The sequence below is a fragment of the Cucurbita pepo genome, chromosome 12, assembly GCF_057944985.1.
Source record: "Cucurbita pepo subsp. pepo isolate OVF chromosome 12, ASM5794498v1, whole genome shotgun sequence".
Taxonomy (NCBI): domain Eukaryota; kingdom Viridiplantae; phylum Streptophyta; class Magnoliopsida; order Cucurbitales; family Cucurbitaceae; genus Cucurbita; species Cucurbita pepo.
In genome coordinates this window covers 10,350,157-10,374,637 of record NC_141809.1, presented here as the reverse complement: position 1 = coordinate 10,374,637, position 24,481 = coordinate 10,350,157, and the positions used below count along the sequence as shown (strand labels likewise).

General features: G+C 38.7%; 2 pseudogenes across 1 annotated transcript; both read right to left on the bottom strand.

Moving 5' to 3' along the window:
• Positions 1 to 2,094: 2,094 nt before the first annotated feature.
• Positions 2,095 to 4,286, bottom strand: LOC111807527 (putative inactive purple acid phosphatase 29; annotated as a pseudogene). Its single transcript, XR_015423230.1, has 4 exons — positions 3,983 to 4,286; positions 3,499 to 3,894; positions 2,968 to 3,418; positions 2,095 to 2,301 (listed from the first exon to the last, which is right to left on the bottom strand). The product of XR_015423230.1 is annotated as a putative inactive purple acid phosphatase 29 (transcript).
• A 9,424-nt stretch (positions 4,287 to 13,710) lies between these two features.
• On the bottom strand, positions 13,711 to 21,865 carry LOC111807052 (bZIP transcription factor 17-like; annotated as a pseudogene).
• Positions 21,866 to 24,481: the final 2,616 nt, after the last annotated feature.

The window sequence follows — 24,481 nt, the reverse complement described above, 5'->3', positions numbered from 1 at the left end:
ATGGGTTAGGCATGCAACCTGCAGGAGACAATGGACAATACGTTCTGAACCAGCATGACTGTGACATTAGGCATGCGCACGAGTAAAGTCTTCATTTTATTTGAACTAATAAAACTCGTACAGTTTTCATTTATTTGCATAACCCAACTCAAACGGTACAAATTCAGATGAGTTGATCAAATTTTTCGAATTATCGATTTTTGTTAATAGCCCTACAATTTATGAAGTAAAATGAATTTTTATTCCTCCAAAGTATTTTCTCCCTCAAACGTTAATAGAAAAGGATAATAATTATCGATTAATTAAACCAACACAATGGGGCGGCCACAGATTCTAATTGTTTTATTGACCACAGAATTCGAACACTTCAATTTTTATTTTTATTTTTATTTTTATTTTTTGTGAATATTATCACACATTTGCCGACCAATTCTTTTAAATCCTAGTGTCGGAAAGTCAAAAATATTTTAAATTACAATATTTTATCAAAAGAAAATGCAATTTTCTAATTGGTCAAAATGTATTTTCTAAATTCGATACTCCTTTATATTTTCATGATATCCAACGACACGATCACGTTATTTATAAGAGTAAAAACTGTCCCCACAAATCAATATAAGTCATCTCAATATATTTTATCCTCACTTACTTGATTCTTGAGAAAATTCTTAAAACGTCACCTAACATAAAATTGGTCTAAGCAAAACACGTTTAACTTTAGAGTTTATATGATTGAGTTACCGAAAAGAAAAGTGTACCTTATTGGTATATATACTAACTTCAATTTAATCATTTTATCCTCAAGATTGCTTTCCTTCTGAAGTGATTCTAGTTTATTCATTAGCTCATTTACATCGTATTATTATTTCAAAGTGGGAATAAAATGTTTTTTTTTTCTTCCTAAAACCAAACTTTAAATAAAGCTTTAGTGATTGGGTGGTTGCTTTCAGTTTTAATACTGAAAAAGAAAGAGAATATTGACTTTTGTTCTTGAGAAATGGATGAGCACCACTTAAAATAATAAGAAGAGTACGAAATTAATAGTGTTTCTTCGAAATTAATAGTGTTACACCCTTTGCTCATCTGAAAAAATAATAATTACACATCAACTACAAACATTAAAAACAAAAATTATCATAAATCATGACATCAATCAATCAATGAAAAAGAAGAAGAGTACGAAATTAAAATTAAGAGTGATATTTGTTAGATGAAGAAGACGAATGTGAGAGAAAAAAAAAAACAATGTGAGTACAAGCTTATTCAATCGCATACCGTATGCGCTCGTTTATGTGATTGTAAGTAGTGATTGCAAGGTATCATAATCACGCGCTCTTGTAGATAGTCGGACAACAACTGTGGAACACTTGTTCTAACCAAACGAACATGTCAGCCGTGTAAAACTCATATTTTGCGGACACACTACATCTAACAGGGAAGGAAAATTTATGGTTGCCAATAGGTTGGCATCAGTAGGGGTGCATGGGTTTGGGCTTGCACAATGATAGGGCAGGTTGCGAGGTTGGTGACGGTTTACACACTTTTATAAAAAATGTTTTGTTTTCCTTCACAACCAATGTGAGATCTCACAATTCACCCCTTCAAAGCCCAGCGTTCTTGCTAGTACTCATTCTATTCTCCAATCGATATGAGACCCCCACCCAATCCACCTCCTTCGGGACCTAGCGTCTTTACTAACACACCGCCTCATGTCCACCCCCTTCGAGGCTTAGCCTCCTCGTTGGCACATCGCTTGGTGTTTAGCTTTGATACCATTTATAACAATCCAATCCACCGCTAGCAAATATTGTCCTATTTGAGTTCTCCCTCTTGGCCTTCCCCTCAAGGTTTTTAAAATGTTTCTGCTTGCGGGAGACTTCCACACCCTTATAAAGATGTTTTTGTTCTCCTCCCCAACCCATGTGGGATCTGAGCAAGGCAACAACATAGATGCTTTCTTTTCCTATTTCAATTCCAATCTAAGGGAAATTTCTCATTTATTGTTGTAGGGATTTGAATAGTAATTTTCAGTCATGTTTTTTAATATAAATTTTATTAAAAAAATGAAATATTCGATAAGAAAAAATATAATATAATATTCCACGTAAATTAAAATGGTATTATTGTAGTATTACAGCATAGTATTAAAAACGGAAGTAGTATTGCAGTATTACAACACGGTATTAGAAACCAAAGTAAGATATAAATGTATATAATGCCATATCTTCTAAATAAGTCTCCTTCCCATTGAAACGAACACGTGCTATCATTCTCACTTTTCAAACATTTATATCAGCCCACCTACAAAATTAATAATAAATAATAATAATAATTAACATTAATTACGAACACCAATCAAGAACATACTGCATGAAAAAAAAAATGATTTACAACGAAATTAAAAAAAAATCAATTAAAACCAACTCGAGAACAAAATTAAATAAAGAATTAAATAAAAAGATTTAGTTATTTGTATGAAAATAATAATATAATAAATTTATATAAACATTCCAAGACTCGAATGGAAAGTGACTCCATGAAAAGAGAAATAGTTTTGCAGAAGTTTAGACTTGAAATTGATGTCATTGTTCACCTGAGTTAACTTAAATTTCGGAGGAAAAAATTAAATTTTCATTAAGATTAAAACTAATCAAATAAGGGGAGGTACGGTAAATAAGTTTGGCTACTTTTAGACTATTTCCACAATAGTTTTAGAGTATTGCCAAACATCCATTGCTCGATGATGAAAGTCTCACATCGATTAATTTAGAGAATGATCCTGAGTTTATAATCAACGAATACTATCTCCATTGATATGAGACCTTTTGGAAAAGCCTAAAGCAAAACCATGAGAACTTATGCTCAAAGTGGATAATATCATACCATGATCATACCATGGAGACTCGTGTCTAACGATCCCTTACTTTTAAGTTATGGTGAAGATAAAGGAAGGAGTAAGAAGGTTACCAACAGAGGTCTTGCTCCAAAGAACTTGAGCGTCAATGGCCGTGAGATGTTGGTCGTCAAGGCGCTTCCAGGTTCGGATGGATTTCACAGTTCCCCAATTTCCATTGCTTGTTGCTTCCAAGTTAGCCACCACCACTCGAGCTCTCCTCGGCCACCCAGCCTTGCCATAAGCATGGTACCCAAATCCTCCAGCATAGCAAAGGTTAATCCCATTAAGAGCCCCACAAAAATCATTGAGGTGGTCATGACCTGTAAACACTGCTTTCACATCCCCTGATTCCACCATGGAGGTAAAGAAACCAGAGTTCACTTGAGCAGAGCTAATCCCTTCTTGTCTCACGCCAGTGTAGTTTGATGCATCAAAACGGGAGAACTCAGGCAATGGTATGTGGAAGTATGCTAGCCCAGGTGCTGCACTCTTCTGGGGTAATGGCTGCCTCATCTATGCCCTCTGCACCCAATAATAGAAATGCAAATTAATCCTCAAATTTGGGAAAAGCAGAGCAAAAACAGAGCATATGAATAATGTACCTTGAGGTAGGCAGAAGTAAGCTGAAACCAAGACTGTTGAGAAGCTTTAATCCAGCCATATCCAGAGATCCCAGGAACTGTGGAGTAATCACCACTGTCAAGGAAATAGAGATTTGAGAACAGATTTGTTCTGAAAAGCAGAGCCCTGAACGCCACCAACCTCCAGATTGTAGTTCCCAAAGCCATCGATCGGGTTTACCTCTGAAGGATTAACCCTTGAGAGAGTGTTTTTCAAGCCCACAATATGCTTCATTACTCCTTCCCTTGAAAGAGTGGATTCTTGGTCATGGTTCCCCAAAACAGCTGCCCATGGAATGTTCGACTCAATGGCCGGCGCAAATGCCGCGTCTAAAGATTTTGCCGCATCCGTTGCATCATCTCCGAAGATATTATCCCCTGAAATTGAAACAATCAAAACCCATTTTGTAATCAACATAATAGATGTTGAATTTAATCTCAAACCCAAATCGGAGAAGAGACTTACCAGTAAAAACGATGAAATCAGGGTTCTCCGCCAGAATCTCCGCCAGAGCAGGAAGCTAACTGACTGGGAGGAACATCCTTACATGGGGTAGCTTTCCCATCAACATAATGCATATCCGCCACTTGCAGTATCTTAAACTCTCCGTTTTTGCCAAATCTCAGCTGATTCCGTTGGGATTTGGCCGCCGGAAAAATGACCGACAAGAGAACAAGCAGATAGAGGGACGACTGCAGCACCGCCATAGGCATCTACCTTGGAGGGAGAGAAGAAGAAAGGGAAATGGATGGTTTTGGTTAAGGAAGGAAGCTATGGGCAATGGACTATTATAGAGTGGTCTATGTACCGTTGACGGTTGACTGACTTCAGAGTCAAGCTGGAAGTGTGGAACACGTAATACTGACCATTGACCGTTGGTAGATACGCATATGTAAATGTATTAAATTATATTTTCAATTATTTAATATATATTTACATTTTATTCTCTCTTCTATTTCTCACCTACATTTTATTTTATTTTTTATTTAATGTATCTTGTATATGAACGGTGAGCTAAATTTTTTAATTAATCAATTTTCATTTATTACTATAAATCAATTTATTATAGACTTAGAATTTTACTAGTTTTACTTTTACGACAAGTTAGTGGGTATGTGACACACGAGCAAAGGAGAAATATGTGAATGAATCTAGAGCATATGTGAATAAGAGCGATTCTTTGGATAGGACTACTATGAAAGTTTTTTTAAAAAATGAAAGTTACTACATATACCAACAAGGTACACCTACTTTTTCGATGGCTCAATTATAAAGACTCCTTAGTTGAGCGTGCCTTACCTTAGGTAATTTTATGTTAGGTGACATCCTAGAAGTTTTCGTAATATGCATGTGAGCTATGAATAAACATGTTGAAAGAGCTTGTGTTAGTCTGTTACGATAGTCTTCACTCTTAAGAAGTGAGGAATATAGGTAATGGAAGGACTTATGTTGGTCTGTTGGGATAGTTTTCACATCTTAAGAAATGAGGAATATAGGTAACGGAAGAAGTTGTGTTAGTCTATTGGGATAGTTTTCACATCATTTCTATTATCATAGTTTATTTTACCTTCTCGTCCATCATGACTGCCGTGTCTTCAACGAAAGCTGTATCTAAATGAAGTTTGCATTTGGAAAGTTTTTTTTAGGAGGAATAACATCAGGTTGATTTAGTCTAAAAGTTCGTGCGATTGAAGAGAACTCATCAAGCTAGATCGACGCGTCACCAATACATATTTATAAATGACAAATCCTACACATATTTATATGAGTAGGAAAATACATCAAAATACAATAATATTAAAATCAATATGTAACTCGTCACCAATTCATTATCTAATTCAAACAATTTCCATCCGTTTTCATAACTTTTATTAATTTCTCTAGAACTTCCATTATGTTTATCATAATGCTGTCGTGAAGGTTGCTACTATTAATGGGTGTTCAACATCAACAGCTACCAGAGAATATGCTCGCTCAACCAAAAAGCGGTCAAGGAGGTTTGTGAACCAAGTAGTGCGTCCATAGTCGCATGTGTGAACCATGTGTTGGAAAATTAAGTACACATCTAAGTTGCCCATTAGGATAGCCGTAGTAGGAAAATAGATGGTTATGATAGGTCCCATACATGTAACTGTGTGTTTGCATTTAACTCCGATAGGGGGTCGCTTCCTAAATTTCATAAAATACTAAAGCGATGTGCTACTCTAATTTTCAAGTAAAGGTAAAGATCTCTTGTACGACTGATAATGACATAGCAACTACAAGACTTTGGTACATGCTTATGATAGTTTTGTATTTATATCAGTAGGCGGTAGATTAGTATAGGTTAATTTCATTTCCATTTATAGGTTAGTATAAGACTATTTTATTTTATATTATTTTTCTTTTTATTTCAATTTGTGTTAGTTTCTTTTCATTTGAATTTGTACGACTGAAGTGGCACATGTCTATATGAGAAACCAAAGGAAGTTATAAATCTTTATAATTCCATATATTTCAAACTAGTATTCTAAAAACAAAAAGTGTTTGCGTATCATTTCCATGAAATCGACTATATAACATAAATCTTCTCGTTGATTGAAATGCACCCGTCCCATCATTCTCACTTTTCAAATTTTTTTATCAGCGTCTATAATGACTTTAAACTTCTGCATACTTACTAACGCATGTTCGGGGACATCCGATAAAACTGTAACGACCCTAAAATTCTACGTACTCAGAGTCCCTACTAACGTTTCATGTTCATCTCTAATGCGGAAATATAATTCTTAAAAGAAAACATGTCTATAGTATAAATGTTAAAATATTTAAAACATCATCTTCTCCGGAAGAGAGAGTCTTATGTGTTTAAATACGGAATAAGAAAATTGAGAGAAAAAAAAAACAAAATAATTTAAATTAATAAAATGCAAAACAACCTCTTCTAACCTAATACTAGGAATTTAAATATGTCTACCTTGTGCACGTGCCACAGTCTCCACTCGCGATGCCGCCGTCCTCAGTACATGTGTACCTTACCTTTACCTGAAAAATGATGTAGAACACAACTTGAGTATTTTGAAGAATACTCAATAAGTGGCCCCACTATAGGGGCAATGCAAATGCAAACACATGCAATCATGCTCTTGGGGTCTATCTCTATCTCATCTAGGGGTGGCCTTCAGTCTCAGACAACTTTGGATGTGTAGTACTTCTCTACACACGACCCACACGTACGAATCTCCAGGTGGGCTCACACACCCCCTAGATCCTCTCTGATCACTAATTTGTAGCGACGTTCGGAGGTCAGCGGAACCCCTGGTGTCATGCACTCATGAAAACCCTCATCATCATACTGTGCGCGTTCGCACTCATCGTCTCTGGGAAAGTATCCCTATGCTTATGAACATACAACATGCATGAGGTCCCTATAAATTCCATCTTATCATCTCTTTTGACACAACCCTTTAGTCTCATCTCTTTGTTACATTAAGTAACACATTCTCATTGGATATTTATATTAATATCATTTTCATGCTGTTAGGGTTGTGTCTTATGTCGGTCTATCGATATGATGCAATATGACACTCATCATCATATAACATGCATAATATGGAAAACATCGATATATTAAGACAAACGTCATGCAATCATCATACTCATCATATTGCCATAAAGTACATCAAACATATCCAATGCGTCATATATCAAACTATATATATTACGAACATCATCAAACATCGTAACTCATACATCATTATATACTAGTATACGACATCATACGATACAACTCATATATCATCATAACTCATACATCATAAATTGTAACTCATGCAATTTCTAGCCTATAGTAAAGCCACTTACCTGGTTAGCTTAGGCTGGTATCACCAATTTATCCTGAAAGAAAGTTCGATTTTTGTCCTTTGTATCTAAGTCAACCTATATGAACCCATGACATCAATTTCACGTTTAATGCTCTAAATTTTATCCATGTATTAGACTTCATGCAAGCGTTAAAGACTTTGCATAAGTAGAGTCTTGAAACGTTATAATATATATATATATATATATATATATATATATATATATATATATATATATATATATATATATATATATATATATTAAGATCTCATTTTCTATTATTACTATTTTACGGAAGATATTGTTACTCAAAGGAATTTGTTAGGGTTTATAGCTCGGGATATTAACTATTTTATCTTTTAATTTTTAAATCTTTCCTATTTTGTATTTACTCTTGTCCTCTTATATTTCCCTTCATCTCTATATTTACTCCCTCTTCAATCATGGTATTTACTCTTGTATTTACTTTTGCCCTCTCATATTTCTCTTCCAATCTTTATATTTACTATTGCCCTCTCATATTTAGTTTTATCTTTTAATTATGTTCACCAAATCTTCATTATTGGCCAATTTTGTTCTCGTTATTGACAAATTTTGTTAATTCATTCATACTCTCGATTTTTAGTATTATCCTATTATCTTTTCAAATCTTTACTTTTTATATGTGTATTATCTTTTCAAATCTTTCTTTTTTCTTATATATGTATTTTCTTTTTTTTTCTTGCCTTTTTTTTTTCTTATATCTCTATTTCTTTTTGTTTCTCTTCACTAATATTTTTGCTAATTTTTAATTGATTCATTTGGCTACTGATATAATATTATTGATGTGACAAAATTTATCTTTTTTCTAATTTAAAAGAATTCATATAATCGGACATACAGTCTTATATGATCTAATAGAATTCATATAAAATTATTGACATTTAATTCCTAACTCAAAGCTAACCCATTGCAACATTAACTGATTGCAACAATTTAGAGAAGATCTAACATATATTTGTCTATGATTTCATTAAAGAAAGGAAGATTTAATATATACCTTATTAAAGAAGGGAAGAAAATTTGTGAACAGTAAGGAAAGATTTGGAAACAATATCCACTGCAGATAAGGAAAGATTTGGAAACAATATCCACTAGAAATTTGTAATACATGAGAACAAAATTAAGAGGCAACAGATTAAAAAAAGAAATTAAGGAATTAAAAACCATAAACTAAACAGAGGGAGAAATGTAAATACAGAGAGTAGTAAAACCCTAAATATATAGAGAGAGAGAGGTAAACACAGAAATAGTAAAGCCGAGAATAACTTCAAATAGCTAATCTATTTTTACAACAGTAACTATCGAAAATAAGATTTTTAATAAAAATATAATTATAGACATATAACATTTGAACAATTTTAACAATGGACCTATGTAAATTAGAGAAATAATTTTGTAGATTTCTCATGTATCACATAGGTTGACTCGGATTTCAAAGGACGGAATCAAACTTTCATTAAAGATATATTCGTGACAACGACTTAAGCTGGCCAGGTAAGTGGCCTTACTATTGGCATGGTTATATTTGATGTTGACACGTGCCTGTAGTTCTGCACGTGCATATATACTGATATGTGTGAATTATCTGTTAATCGGTATGCTTATATTATGTTTATGTTATGTTATAATATGTGAATTGTATGATAATAATTATGGTACGATGTGTTCAAGGATAGGTTTGAGATAGGATACGAGAAGGATGCACAAAACGAAATGTAACGATAGGAGTAAGATACGTTCATGAAACGTTAAGGTTAGGTTACATACCGGAGTGCTATGGATAGTGGAGATTGATGAAAGAATATGGTTAGGTTATGAGTAGAAAGGGATAAGGTTTGTGATAGATTGATAGAACGATAACGTTAGAATACGTTCCTGTGATGATATGACTAAGGTACGTTCACGTAACGATATGACTGTTATAGGTATAAGAACGTTAAGGCTATGATAAGTTAGGGAACGGTATGACCACGAAGTGATTACGATACTCAATGTTTATGATATGATATATTGTGATGTGATGTGTCATGTTTAGATTGTTTTGTGTGACCATTGAGGTAATTGTTGTATGAATTGCATGTTATGAAATGACATGTTAAAAGCATGGAGCGTTATGTTATGGTTTCTAAATTGTATGTATATAGCATGTTATGAATGACATGATATCACGACAAATGAAATGAAATGTAACCCCGTTAGGATTATGTATGATACGTAGGCTGAAAATGAGAAATGACATGTTAAGCATAAAAGATGATAGCGGATTTATATTCATTAATGATAAAAGTAGAAATATTGGGGACCTCATGCATTTGGGGGATACCCCTATTCCATCACGAAGGTATGGACGCGTACATCCAATGGTGGGACACCGATTGTTATGTTTGTATAGTGCTGCCGTGACGATGACTAGTTCTAACGGGTGTCCGGCCTAAGGAGCTCCCAGAGAGATGCTCGCCGGACAAGGAAAGTGGCCCAGCGGTGTGCGAACTGAGTGGTGAGCCCATACTCGCATGTATAGGCTGTGTGTAGAGTATATGGTACACGTCCAAATTACCCGTTAGAACAGCACCGTAGGAAAACAGATTGAAAGATAGGTCCCATCATGTCGTTTGCATGTGATTGTTGTATTTAACCCCAATAGTGGGGTCACTTACTGAGTATTTCTTTAAATACTCAAGCCATGTGCTGCTACATATTTCAGGTTAAGGCAAGGCATTCCTATACGGCTAACGACGACATCGCAACTTGAGACCATGACACATGCATAGGATAGCGGTATTTATTTTCTTAGATTTAGGTTAGAATAGGATGTTTTTAACTTAAACGCTTATTTATTTTATTTAGTCTTTTGTTGTGTCGTTTTAAAGATGTTTTCGAAACACGTAAGTCCATGACTGTGTTCTAAGATAAAGGTTATCTTTTTATGGAATTTAAATGAAGTCTTCCACATTTAATGTTTATGGTACGTATACAGTAGCGACCTTAAATTAAGTAGAAAATTTTGGGTCATTACAACTCCGGTCGTGCAAAACTAGATTTTTGATAAGGGAGATCGTAGCTTTGTTGTCCACGTATAGCATTGGTGGATTGCCTTCTGTTCCAATGAGTTCTTCCATCAGTTTCGCAAGCCAGACCCCCTGTGTTACTGCTGTCGAAGCGGCAATGTACTTTGCTTCGCAAGAAGATAAAACAACTACCTTTTGCTTGGTTGATTGCCAGCAGATCGCGCCGCCTGAGAGGAAGTAAATCATCCCGTTGGTGCTCTTACGATCATCAACGTGACCAGCCATGTCACTATCACTATAGTCGACCAGCTCAAGTTTCTCCTTTCCTCTCCCTACGCAGTATCTCACACCCCTGCCTCTAGTTTCGGCCACATAGCATAGGATGTGCTTGACAGCCACAAGATGCTCATCCCTAGGTGCTTCCATAAACCTACTCATGTATCCAATGGAATAAGCAAGGTCAAGGCGTGTGTTTACCAGATAGCGCAGGCTCCTGACAATGCTGGGTAATTGGTGGAGTCGACTGCTATCGTAGTGCCGGCTTTCCTCAGTTGGAGTCGGGCTTCCATTGGCGTCCTTGTAGGGTTACTGTCCGCTAGCCCAACTGTGTCCAACAACTTCTTTGCGTACGCACCTTGACAAATGGTGATGCCGGTAGTACTCTATTTCACTTCGATACTGAGGTAGTAGTTGAGCACGTCGAGATCGCTCATCTTGAAGTTCTTTGACATCTCCCTCTTGAATCTTCCGAGGACTTCCATGTCGCCTCTAGTGATGATGAGGTCGTGACGTACACTCCCACGATCAGTCGCTACTCGCCGTGGCCATGCGTGTACATGCCATGCTCAGAGGCACAATGCTTGACTTCAGCGACAGCAGGATATTGTCGAGCTTCGCGTTCCAGGCTCGTGGTGCTTGCCGAATCCCATAGAGTGCCTTGTGCAGGCGCAATACCTTGTTATGATTGTTGTTGTCCAGGAAGTCCGGTGGTTGTCGGACATAGACGGTCTCCTTCAGCTCTCTATTGTGGAACGCGAATTTCACGTCCATGTGGTGGACCTCCCGGGAATGATGTGCCCGCGATTGCCAGCAATAGGCGGACAGGTTCCTACCTTGCCACCGGCGCAAATACCTCCACGAAGTCCACTCCTTGCTTCTGGATGTAGCCCTTCGCCACCAGATGGGCCTTGTGTTTCACAACTTCTCCCTCTTCGTTATGTTTCAGTTTGATGATGCATTTGAGCCCTATGGCTCGGTGTCCCGGTGGCATGTCCTCCAGACTCCACGTCTTGTTCTTAGTGATGGATGCCATCTCCTTCTGCATTGCCTTTAGCCAGCACGGGTTCCTGTTTGCTTCGGCGAAGGTGTTCGGTCATCTGCGCTGATGGCATGCAGTTCGGCCACCTCTTGTTCGAGCTCGCGTGTCGTCAGTCTAGGTGGTTGACCTCCTCCCACTAGGTCTTCCATCCTCTGGTACGTGGCCATTAGATCATCATCGTGATTGACATCCAGCGTCGAGTCCGCAGTCCGTGGTGTTGCAAACTCCATTGGTTTAGGGTGTGCAGTTGTTGGCAGCGGTGATAGTTCCTGATGCTGTGCTCCTCCTTCTCCTGACTCGGTGACAAGGTACTCCACCATGAACTGATTTGGGTTTTGGTCCGCCTTGGGCACGTCGTTCTACTGCCAGAAGGTTCTCTCGTCGAAGATAACGTCGCGCGACACGTGAGCTCGCCCCGCCCGCATTATCATAGTGCCTGTATACCTTGCTCTCGGGTTTGTAGCCGATGAAGACGACCTTCAGCCCCCTGGGACCGAGCTTGGCGACGTGGGGCGCGCTGCCTTCATGTATAAATATGAAATTATTATTACTAAAAGAAGATAATATAGAGACAACTGAAATAATGAACTGCTTTACTATGGCTGTGTTTTACCAAGCATGAGGCTTCTATTTAAACTGAAATAAATCCTATAAATAACTCCTACAAAGACTCACCTGAAATACACTGTCACAATATCCCACGCTCAAAGGTGTGAATAAATATGAAATTATTATTACTCAAAGAAGATAATATAGAGACAACTGAAATAATGAACTGCTTTATTGTGGTTTCTATTTAAATTGAAATAAATCTTATAAATAACTCCTACAAAGACTCATCTGAAATACACTTTCACAATATCCCATGCTCAAAGGTGTGAATAAATATGAAATTATTATTACTCAAAGAAGAAGATAATAGAGAGACAACTGAAATAATGAACTGCTTTATTGTGACTTCTATTTAAACTGAAATAAATCGTATAAATAACTCCTACAAAGACACACCTGAAATACACATTCAGGTTGACTCCTAATAAAAATGAATAGCTTAACAATTTGACTAATTCCATCTAACAATAAGTTGCACTAATTTTGACAGCCTCCCTTAGTGCAAGCTTATTTCTCAATAACTCTGAGAGCTTTATGAAAAGATTCAACTTGGTGCAACCGTATGTCTGCCCATGAACTTCCATTATCTCACTGGATCCTTGACTAGGAACATATATGACACTCAACAATTTGATATACCTGACTGCATCAAATTTTCTGATCTAAGGGCCACAATCGTTCACAGGTTGCCATACAAGGGCATCGGATACCACCCGCTTTCTCTTTTGAGGGGGACCTGTGCAAATGGGAGAAAGAATGGTGAGAAACAACCCCAAGTCCACGTAAAGTCCACCCAAATTGTACAAAGCATCTACAATCACAGTGAGAATTAGCATAATCTGGTTTATGAGTATGCCCTCTTCTAAAGCCTTAATGGCAGCCCTATATTCCCCTACTCCAAATAAAGCACTCCCCAGCAGTTTCAAAGTTCTAAAATGGGTAGGACAAAGAATCTTCGCCGCCTCCAATACCAACAGAAACTCTTCCTTTACCTCTTTGTATTTTCCAAGAACATACAAGCAGTTCCTAGCTCTAAAATGTGGCCTCACGTCAGTAGGTTGCAGCTCACAAGCCCTCTTGAAGCTAACAAGAGCCTCTTTGAAGAGTTGGTGCTCATATAAAACCCTACCAATTGTCATATGCTCATCAAAAGTCTCCTCTCTGGACCGCGCTCGATCTGCTCGGGTTCTTAAAACCTTTAATTCCTTGAGAAACGAAGCATAGTCATGGCTTGACTCTTCCCAGAAAACCCTCTTCTCAGAAAGCTCCAAAGACCACCCCAATTCTCTCAACCAGCCTACATCAGAATAGGCATCGAAATTGTCCGCCCCTTTCCTATGAATTTCCTCACATATTAAGAGGTTAAAGTATCAAGATAAATTCGAATACTTACCGATTCTCAAAACCCTTCCTCAGTTTTGATTGTATAACCTATCACCAACAAATGCTAACGTGCCAGGTACTCCTACAACATTGCCAAATATGTCATTCATTACTGGAACTAGACCACCAAAAAGCATAATAAAGAAAACATACCCAAAAAATTAATACTGGAAACCTTCTTAGTTCTTCCCACAACCTTCTTACTCTCATTCTTTTTACTCCTGGCAGGAGGAGGCTGACACATACCACTGCCACTCAGCTGCTGTCTCAAGCCTGCATTCTCAGTCATCACATATGATATCTTACTATTCAATTCAGCAATAGTAAAATACATACTTCTCAATTTATCCAATAACTCCTCCACATAATGCTTTTTCCTCTGCCTGGAAAGTTGCGCACTCTCTCTATTCCTCATCAACCTCGCCTTCCTCTTCTCTTCATCCTCATTTAGAGCACAGGGACTCAATTAGAGATTGATACTTTCTAATCTCAAATTCGAGTTTCCTTCATCCAGGTCTTTCTTCCTCTTCGTCATGCAAATTTTCCCTATTTCCTCTGATTTAATCTTCTGATCGACAATGACATCGTAATACTCCGCATAAGAAGATGAGTAATTCATCCCTCAGAGACGCCAGAACCGAAATTTCCAGAACCTGAGCCGTGAGACAATGCTGGCTCGCATGAGAATTCATGATCACTACCACCGCCACCATGCTCTAGGGAAGGACAATTTACAATCCTCAGACTCTTTGAGTCCCATCCACCAGAATGGGTCGAAAAAAACTTGCTACCTGCGGTTCTTAATTCAGAAGATTGATAGTTGAGAAACTCACCTTCATTAGGGGACTGCTTGCATGAAACCGTAGAAGCTTCCCGGTCAGCCTGCAAAGCACGAACAGCAGCGCCCCTAAAAGCTTCCCGGTTCGCCTGCAAGTCCAATGAATTGGTAGTTTGATCCATATCCTTGGAGATGTGGAAATCGTTAGCCTCAGAAGGAAGAAAAGGACCATCAAGAGCGCCAAAGGTTAGCTCGAAATTTTCATTTTCGTCGAATCCAAAAACCAAGGCCGTGGAATAAATAGGAGGGTCACTTGTTGAGTTATGTAGTCTGCTCCCTGTATTTATAGCTTGGTCAACGGCTATATCCGGTAAAGCTATATTTGGTAAAGCCATATATGGTAAAGCTATATCCGGTAAAGCTATATATGGTAAATAGCTATATATAGTAGATGGTTAAATCTGGTAAAGCTATATTTAGTAGACTGAACCATATATATATCCCGTCTAGTAAAGCTTTGGAAATGTACTTTCTATTCTCCGTACTCTCTCTTGTTGTACATACCTGAAGTCATCAATAAAAAATCCTTTTAGCCAGAGTTCTCCGTGCAATTTTCTCTTTCCTTTTCTTTGTGGTCATCTAGATCGAGCGTGCGCGTTGTTGTGCTATCCTAACAACTGGTATCAGAGCAAGGCAAAATTCACCACGATCTGTGAAGATGGAAAGTTCAAAGATTGGAATTGAGAAGTTCGATGGATCCGATTTCGGTTTCTGGAAGATGCAGATTGAAGATTATCTGTACCAGAAAGATCTTCACGAACCTGTGTTGGGGGTGAAGCCGGATACCATGACCACGGAACAGTGGAAGCTCAAGGATCGACAAGCCTTAGGGATGATCCGGTTGACGCTATCCAGAAACGTGGCGTTTAACATCATCAAGGAGAAGACAACGTCAGATCTGATGAAGGCACTGTCAAATATGTATGAAAAACCGTCGGCTATGAACAAGGTGTATTTGATGCGTAGATTGTTCAATCTACAGATGTCTGAAGGTGGACGTGTTGCGGATCATATAAATGAATTCAATATGATCATAAGTCAACTGAGTTCGGTGGAAATTAATTTCGAAGATGAAATTAAAGCGTTGATTTTGATGTCATCCTTACCCGAGCCATGGGATACTATTGTTGCCGCAATCAGCAGTTCCCGAGGATCTGATAAACTGAAGTTTGATGAAATTCGAGATGTAGTTCTCAGTGTCGATCGAAGGGGAAGAAGGAAATCAAAGAGCTCAAACAAACATGGGCGTTCAAAATCAAAGAACCGGGGAAAATCTCCAAACAAACCCAACGTAACGTGTTGGAGCTGTGGGGGAAAAGGACACTTTCGGATAGATTGTACAAAACTAAAGAAGAAGCAGAATCATAAATCTGAAGATGATGATGATTCTATATATACAACAGAAGATGCTGAGGACGTTTTAATCCTTAGTGTGGATAGCCCAGCTGAATCCTGGATTTTGGATTCAGGTGCATCGTTCCATTCGTCTCCAAGTAAGGAATTGTTTCGAAATTTCAAATCAGGAAATTTCGGGAAGGTGTATCTTGCCGACAACAAAACCTTGGAGATTGAAGGAAAGGGAGATGTCTCGATACAAACTCCAACAGGAAATCAATGGACATTACAGATGTCAGATACATTCTTGGTCTCAAGAAGAACCTGATCTCTATTGGTCAGTTGGATAGCACAGACTATGCAGCAGAGTTTGGAAAGAGTTCCTGGAAGATTGTGAAGGGCGCCATGGTTGTTGCGCATGACACAAAATCCGGAACCTTATACACTACTGCAGAGTGTATAAACATGACTCCTGCTGCTGAGAGTGCTTCCAATTCAAGTCTATGGCACAATAGACTTGGACATATGAGCGTCAAAGGAATGAAGATGCTGACTACGAAAGGAGCTTTAGAAGGCTTAAAATCTGTTGATATGGGTCTTTGTGAGAGCTGCGTTATGGGCAAACGGAAACGAGTTAGTTTCACAAAGGCTGCCAGAGAACCGAAGAAAGTACGGTTGGAAATGGTCCATACAGACGTCTAGGGATCATCTCCAGTTTCATCACTTGGTGGATCAAGGTACTACGTCACCTTCATCGATGACTTCAGCAGGAAGGGATGAGTTTACTTTCTGAAACACAAGTCAGATGTATTTACCACCTTCAAGAAGTGGAAAGCTGAAGTTGAAAATCAGACCGGCTTGAAGATCAAATGCCTGAGGTCTGATAATGGAGGAGAGTACAACAAATCAGAGTTTATAACATTTTGTGCAGCTGAGGGAATTAGATTAGTAAGAACAATTCCCGGTAAGGCAAGACAAAATGGTATTGCAAAAAGGATGAACAGAACATTGAATGAGCGAGCAAGAAGCATGAGGATTCATTCTGGACTGCCAAAGACATTCTGGGCTGATGCTGTGAACACAGCAACATATTTGATTAATAGAGGGCCGTCAGTACCCTTGAAGTTCAAATTGCCCGAAGAAGTATGGACAGGAAAAGAACTCAAGTACTCTCACTTGAGAACCTTTGGTTGTACTGCGTATGTTCATGTTGATCCAGAGAAGAGAGATAAGCTTGATGCTAAGGCTGTGAAATGCTACTTCATAGGCTATGGCTTTGACATGTTCGGGTACAGGTTTTGGGATGAGAAAAATATGAAGATCCTAAGACACTGTGATGTGACCTTTGATGAAAATGTCATGTACAAGAATAGAGAGAGATAAACTCTGAGACTACGAAGCAAGTGGGAGTTGAACTTGAGTGGCAAGAAAATTCACGCAGTGATGGTACAACAAAAGCTCAAGAAACTCCTGATCCTATTGCTGAAGAACCAGACGTGGAGCAAGTTGCACCTGAGCAGGTGTTGAGAAGATCATCCAGAACTACCAGAGCACCAGATAGATATTCAACCTCATTACATTATCTGTTGCTGACTGACGAAGGAGAACCAGAGTCCTTTGATGAGGCCCTACAAGTGGAAGATTCAACCAAGTGGGAGCAAGCCATGGATGATGAGATGAGCTCACTTGAAAGGAATAATACGTGGGTGCTGACTGAGTTGCCTACAGGAAAGAGAGCTCTGTTGAACAAATGGGTGTTCAAAATCAAGGTTGAACCAGATGGCAGAAGGAGGTTTAAGGCTCGGTTAGTAGTTAAAGGATATTCACAAAGAAAAGGCATTGATTATGCTGAGATCTTTTCTCCAGTTGTGAAATTAACTACTATCCGAATTCTGCTGAGTATTGTTGCATCGGAGAATTTGCACCTTGAGCAAATGGATGTAAAAATGGCATTTTTACATGGAGATCTAGATGAGGAGATCTATATGCAACAACGAGAAGGGTTTGCAGCTCCAGGCAAGGAGCACATGGTGTGTAAGCTCAATAAGAGCTTGTATGGACTGAAAGAAGCACCGAGACAATGGTACAAGAAGTTTGACTCCTTCATGAGCTAGAGTGGTTTCCACAGAAGTGAAAAGGATCAGTGTTGCTACCTCAAGAAATACACTGATTCTTATGTGTTTCTACTCCTGTATGTGGATGATATACTAATTGCTGGATCAAGTATGAGGGAGATAAACCACCTGAAGGCAAGCTTGTCTTCAGTATTTGAGATGAAAGATTTAGGTGCAGTGAAGCAGATCCTTGGGATGAGAATTTCTCAAGATAGATCTGCTGGCACATTAAATCTATCCCAAGAGCAGTACATTGAGAAGGTGTTGTCCAAATTCAAGATGAATAACGCTAAACCCAGGACTACCCCCTTGGCAAATCATATTAAATTGTCAAAGGGGCAATCTCCCAAGACAGTTGAGGAACGTGAGCACATGGCATCAGTTCCGTACGCTTCTGCATTTGGGAGTTTGATGTATGCTATGGTCTGCACTAGACCTGACATAACACATGCAGTGGGAGTTGTTAACAAGTACATGGAAAATCCAGGGAAGGAACATTCGGAAGTTGTGAAGTGGCTTCTGAGATATCTGAGAGGTACATCCAATACTACACTTTGTGATGGCAATGGCAAAGTAGTTCTGCAAGGTTTTGTGGATGCTGATCTGAGTGGAGATGTAGACTCCAGCAAGAGCACATCTGGGTATATCTACACTATAGATGGAACAGCAGTGAGCTGGATGTCCAAGCTTCAGAAATGCGTTGCTCTTTCATCTACTGAAGCTGAGTACGTGGCCATAGCTGAAGCTGGAAAGGAGATGATATGGATGACAGACTATCTAGGAGAATTAGGCCGAAATAAGTGCAAGAAGATCCTTTATACAGATAGTCAGAGTGCCATACAGTTGATGAAAAACCCAGTCTATCATTCAAGGAAAAAACACATTAGAAGACGGTACCATTTCACTCGCAGGTTAGTGGAAGAAGGCGATATGTGTTTGGAGAAGATAGAGGGTGGAAAGAATCCAGCAGACATGTTGAAAATATGTGTTGATGTTGGAAAATTAAGGTTATGCAAAGCCCTAATTGGTATGGTGTAGGATCAGTCTCTAAGTGGGAGAATTGTTGAGTTATGGATTCTGCTCCCTGTATTTATAGCTTGGTCAACGGCTATATCCGGTAAAGCTATATTTGGTAAAGCCATATATGGTAAAGCTATATTTAGTAAAGCTATATATGGTAAATAGCTATATATAGTAGATGGTTAAATATGGTAAAGCTATATTTAGTAGACTGAACCATATATATATCCCGTCCAGTAAAGCTTTGGAAATGTACTTTCTATTCTTCTTACTCTCTCTTTTTGTACATACCTGGAGTCATCAATAAAAAATCCTTTTAGTCAGAGTTCTCCTTGCAATTTTCTCTATCCTTTTCTTTGTGTTCATCTAGATCGAGCGTGTGCGTTGTTGTGCGATCCTAACATCATTAAGGGCAGCAGAGTTGGCATCGGAGAAAAAAAGAGAGTCTAGAGGCGAAATTTGGAGGGAATCAAATTCAGAAGCGTAAGTAGTGGAATTAGGATTTTGATCATCTGTAGAGACATCATCTTGATGTACGGCTGAAGTCACGTTTGTTGGCTGATCAAGAACCTTAGTAGTTAAGCAGTATTCCCAAATTGGATCTGAAATTTTTCTTCTACATGTACAACATTTGCTTCTGATTCCTGCATTTTGACTCGGCAATTTGGCTTAATATGGCCTGACTTTCCGCAACGATGACACACCACTTTTACCTAACAATCGCGTTTAAATTGGCCAGGTTTTCCACACCTGTAGCAAGCTTTAAATGGCTTCTTTGATGACTCCTCACTTCTAAATTGGTTCGCATTGCTTGATGAAGGCTTTGAATGATAATTTTGTCTCCTTTGATATTTGACATACAACGCATCTTCTGACTTTGGGGAAAACTAGTTGCTGCTGGTCATTTGCTTAACCAAGGCTTCATGATTTGAAAGAAGATTCTTCAGTTCAATTACTGTAGGCTGATTTGCCCACCCTTGTATTGAGGAAACAAAGGGCATAAATTCTTTTAGTAATCCACGAATAAGATAATGCCGTAATCGAGCATCACTCACCTCAGCATCTAATTTTGAAATTTTAGAACATAGATTTTTTACTTTCAAGAAATATTATTCAATAGAAAAATTACCCTGAGTTACCACAGCCAGTTCATTCTCTAGAAATTGCAATCGAGTTGTATTTTTCTTAGTGAACAACTTTTGAAGGGTTTCCCACACTTGCTTTGGTGACTTTAAATCACGAACATGATCAATGTATTCCTTTCTAATAAGAGTTCGCAAGGTAAATAAGACTTTTCCACATTTGATCTTCCATTTTTGGTGTAATTCAGCATTCTGTGGAGTGTCTATTGGAATTTCTGTGTCATCACCTTCAATTAAATCCCACAAATCTTGTCCCTGTAGATAAGCTTCCATACATAACTTCCAATAATTGTAATTATTGCCAACAAGCTATTCCATAGCTACACCCAAGAAGCACTTCTACCATTCATCTCGTTGAGTAATAATATGAACGGTACCAACTTGGCTCTGATACCAACTATCACAATATCTCACGCTCAAATGTGTGAATAAATATGAAATTATTATTACTAAAAGAAGATAATATAGAGACAACTGAAATAATGAACTACTTTACTGTGGCTATGTTTTACCTAGTGTGAGGGTTCTATTTAAACTGAAATGAATCCTATAAATAACTCCTACAAAGACTCACCTGAAATACACATTCAGGTTGACTCCTAATAAAAATGAATAGCTTAATAACTTGACTAATTCCATCTATCAATAAGTTGCACTAAGTTTGACAATGACGTCGCGCGACACGTGAGCTCGCCGTGCCCACAGGATCATAGAGCATGTATGCTTTGCTCCCCGGTTCGTAGCCGATGAAGATGACCTTCAGCCCTCTGGGATCGATCTTGGCAAGGTGGGACACGCTACCTTCATGTACGCGACACAGCCGAACACTCGGAGATGATGTACCGCTGGCTTATTTTTGTACCAGGCCTCATGTGGTGTCTTCCCGTCGAGGGTTCGCGTTGGAGACCGATTGAGAAGATAGACGGTCGTCATTACCGCCTCTCCCTAAAAATTCCCAAGCATCCCGACCATCATCAGCAATGACCTTGTTGTCTAACGATGCTCTGTACCACTTGTTGACTTTTGACAAACGAGAGGAAATCGTCGATGGAGTAAAAACGGCCGAAGAAAATTTGTGGGAAGAAAATGAAAACAGAAAAGAAAAAATAAAAGAGAGAAATCTTGGAATTTGATTTGTTGAAAAGTGGTGATTTCATTTGCTCATTAGATTCATTTATTTAAATAATTATCTTATCCTGAAAATGACCAAAAGTGGCCAACTAAATCTGTGCCACTCTCCGGTAAACATGGCCCAAACGGCCAGCCAAAAGAATAGTAATCCATTCGACGTGTATGTCAAATGGTCAAAATAAAATATTAAAAAACGCGTAAAAGCTAAATAAAGAAACCGCAAACTTTATCTAACAATTCTCATGTTGGCAGAGAAGAACTCGGCAAAGGCAGCGTCGGAGACGCTGCAAACAATGCATGTGGGTGTGGAACGTGTCAAGGAAGTAAAGGTGCAAACCTTGAAGAGCTTTGAGGCTATCCACATAAAGGACGCTGAGTCAATAGGTGACTTTGCCATGAAGTTGACGACAATTGTCAGTGACATACGTTCATTAGGCGACATGGTGGAGGAGATCTCCGTCGTCAAGAAGATCCTTTGAGCAGTTCCCCCAAGATTAATGTAAATTGTTACCTCTATCGAGCAGTCTGGGGACCTCAAGAACATGTCAGTTGAGGAGGCCATTGGTGTCTTAAGGTTCATGAAGAGAGACTTCGTGACTATGAAAAAAACAAGGAGGAAAAACACATTTTACTCACACATGAGGAGTGACTCATGTTGACGAAAAAAAAATGATGTGGCTGACTCTTTCTTTTCAAGTATGAGGGGATGTGGTAGCCATAACAAGAAAAACTGAGGTTGTGGACGTGGTTGCGGACATGGCTGTGGACGTGGTGGCAAAGGAGGTTGTGACAATACCTCACAAACCTATAACAATGTCAGCCTCTGGAAGGACAAGAGTATGATGAAGTGTTACTCTTATGGAAAATATGGGCATTATGCAGTAGAGTGCCACAAGAAGAAGCGAGATGAGGAGGTAAACCTCACACTCACGCAAGATCAAGAGCCCGCACTGATGTTCGCCGAGAAGATGCCCAACCTGTTGATGCTCGAAGAAAAGGTTATGACGAATCTTCTAACAAAAGGAGAAGATCAAATGGAGACCAACATTCGGTACCTTGACAACGGAGCAAGCAACCATGTAAGGATCGGGCTGACGTAATGGCTCTAAAAGGCGGATAAATTTTTTGCGAAATAAAATCATTAAAAATTAAAACATAATTTACATTATACCAAAATAGTGTGCACACATTAGTAATTTAAAATACAACATAATAGTTAAAAGACAGAATAAGGAACAGACGCAAAACATTTTAAAACAAAAGGGTTGAGGACGACGGGTGAGGTTAGTCTATGGCACCTGCTCCAGAGTTCGCTCCCGACCTCGACCAGCTCCTTATCACTTGGAAAAAAATGGAGAATAAGGAATGAGTACAAGACTTAGTAAGTAGCCTAATTGTAGGCTCTTAATCGTGTCCTTGATATGCTAGGGTACCCCATTCTTAGTTCTTGTTTTTTCTTGATCTTGTTCTTCTTGTAAGTACTTAGGCCCCTTTAATTCTTGTTCTTGATTTGAGGTTCTTATCTTGATCTTTCTTGAGGACGTTGGTCCTTGAATCCTAAAACTTTGGTTTTCCTTTAAGAGCCTTAGTACTATGATTTTTGGTTCTTGGTCCTTTTTTCCTGGTTCTTGTCCTTAGAACTAGGATCTTGATCCTTGTTCTAGTCCTTGATCTAGTCCTTGATCTTTCTCTTATTCATGGTACTTTCTTGGTTTTTGTTCTGGTCTTGATTCGTTCTCAAAGACACTCCCCCTTGGATTTACGGCACTAGGCATGCACCTGACAATATTGTGTCCAAGGCTTCATGTATTCCAAGCAACACAACCTTAACCTATGTCCAAGGCTTCATGCGTTCCAAGCGATACAACCTTAGCCTATGTCCAAGGCTTCATGCGTTCCAAACGACATAGTCTTACCGAATCTTCGAGCTTGCCCTTCGATACGGTCTGCTTAATCCTACGCCCAAGGCTTCATGCGTTTCAAGCGGCATAGTCTGAAAACCTACATCCAAGGCTTCTTACATTCCAAGCGATGTAGTCTTAATACTGCATCAAGGGCTTACCCTATAATACAGTCTACTTACCTACGCTCAAGGCTTCATGCGTTCCAAGCAGCGTAGTCTAAGACATGAGCATGCTGTACCGTGGAGGTCTTAGGAGGTTCTTGATTCGTGGCTAAGGTAACTTTCTCTCTTCTTGTTCCAACGTGATCTTAGACTACTCCCCTTGATAGACCATAAAGGTCACTTGCTCCGTGCATACTTGAACATGGCATCTTGCAAGTCTGCAGGGCATCTCTTCTAGATGAGGAAAACTTGAGCATGACATCCTGCAAAGGAAACATGGTGCAGGGCATCCACCTAGAAGAGGAATTCTTGGGCACCGCTTGGTGGGAGGTATGGGTCACTTTGGACATGACTAGAGTATTACCTAGCATTCTTGAGTTTTTGAGTTTGGGAACCTTGGTCTTTTGTCCTTGAGTGGTACCTAGCATTCTTCTTACTTGGGTAGTTGTAAAGCTTGTGTTTTGTTCTTCTTGGTTCTTAATCTTTTAAGTTTCTAAGGTCCTTAATTCCTTGAGGTATAAGTTGTAACTTGTATTTGTAATCATATGAACCAATCTTAGTGTGAGTTGTTCTAGAAGGTCATAGATTCCTAGGGAGTTCTTTAGAGGGTCCTAGAAGAGTCTAAAGTCTTGTGGTGTTTCCTTTAAGTGTTTCTTGGATCCTAACTTGGTTTAGTTTCCAAACTTACTCCAATCAACTTGAAACCTCAAACTTATCTTTATGTCCTTCATAATCGACCTTATAAGAAGTAGCAAATCATTCGGAGCACGTATAGACCTTGAAATCTCATAAGTAGTCCTAGGGGCATTTTTGTCACTTCACCCCTAATTCTTGGTTTTGCTACTTAACGTGTTCCAATGCCTTTCAAACTTCATCAAATCATCAAACATCATAAAATAATGATCTACTTTAGGGTTTCATAGCATTTGGAGGTCATCTAGGTCATAACTTGTAGGTAGATATCCTTAGGGCCATTATGGTCATTTTGCACCATTTCTTGGTTTACCTACTTATCCTTATCCAATGACTACCAAACTTCATATATAGCCTCAAAATGCTATAGTATGCTCAGCATTAAAATTTCATAGGCACTAGAGTTCATCTAGTGGGTTA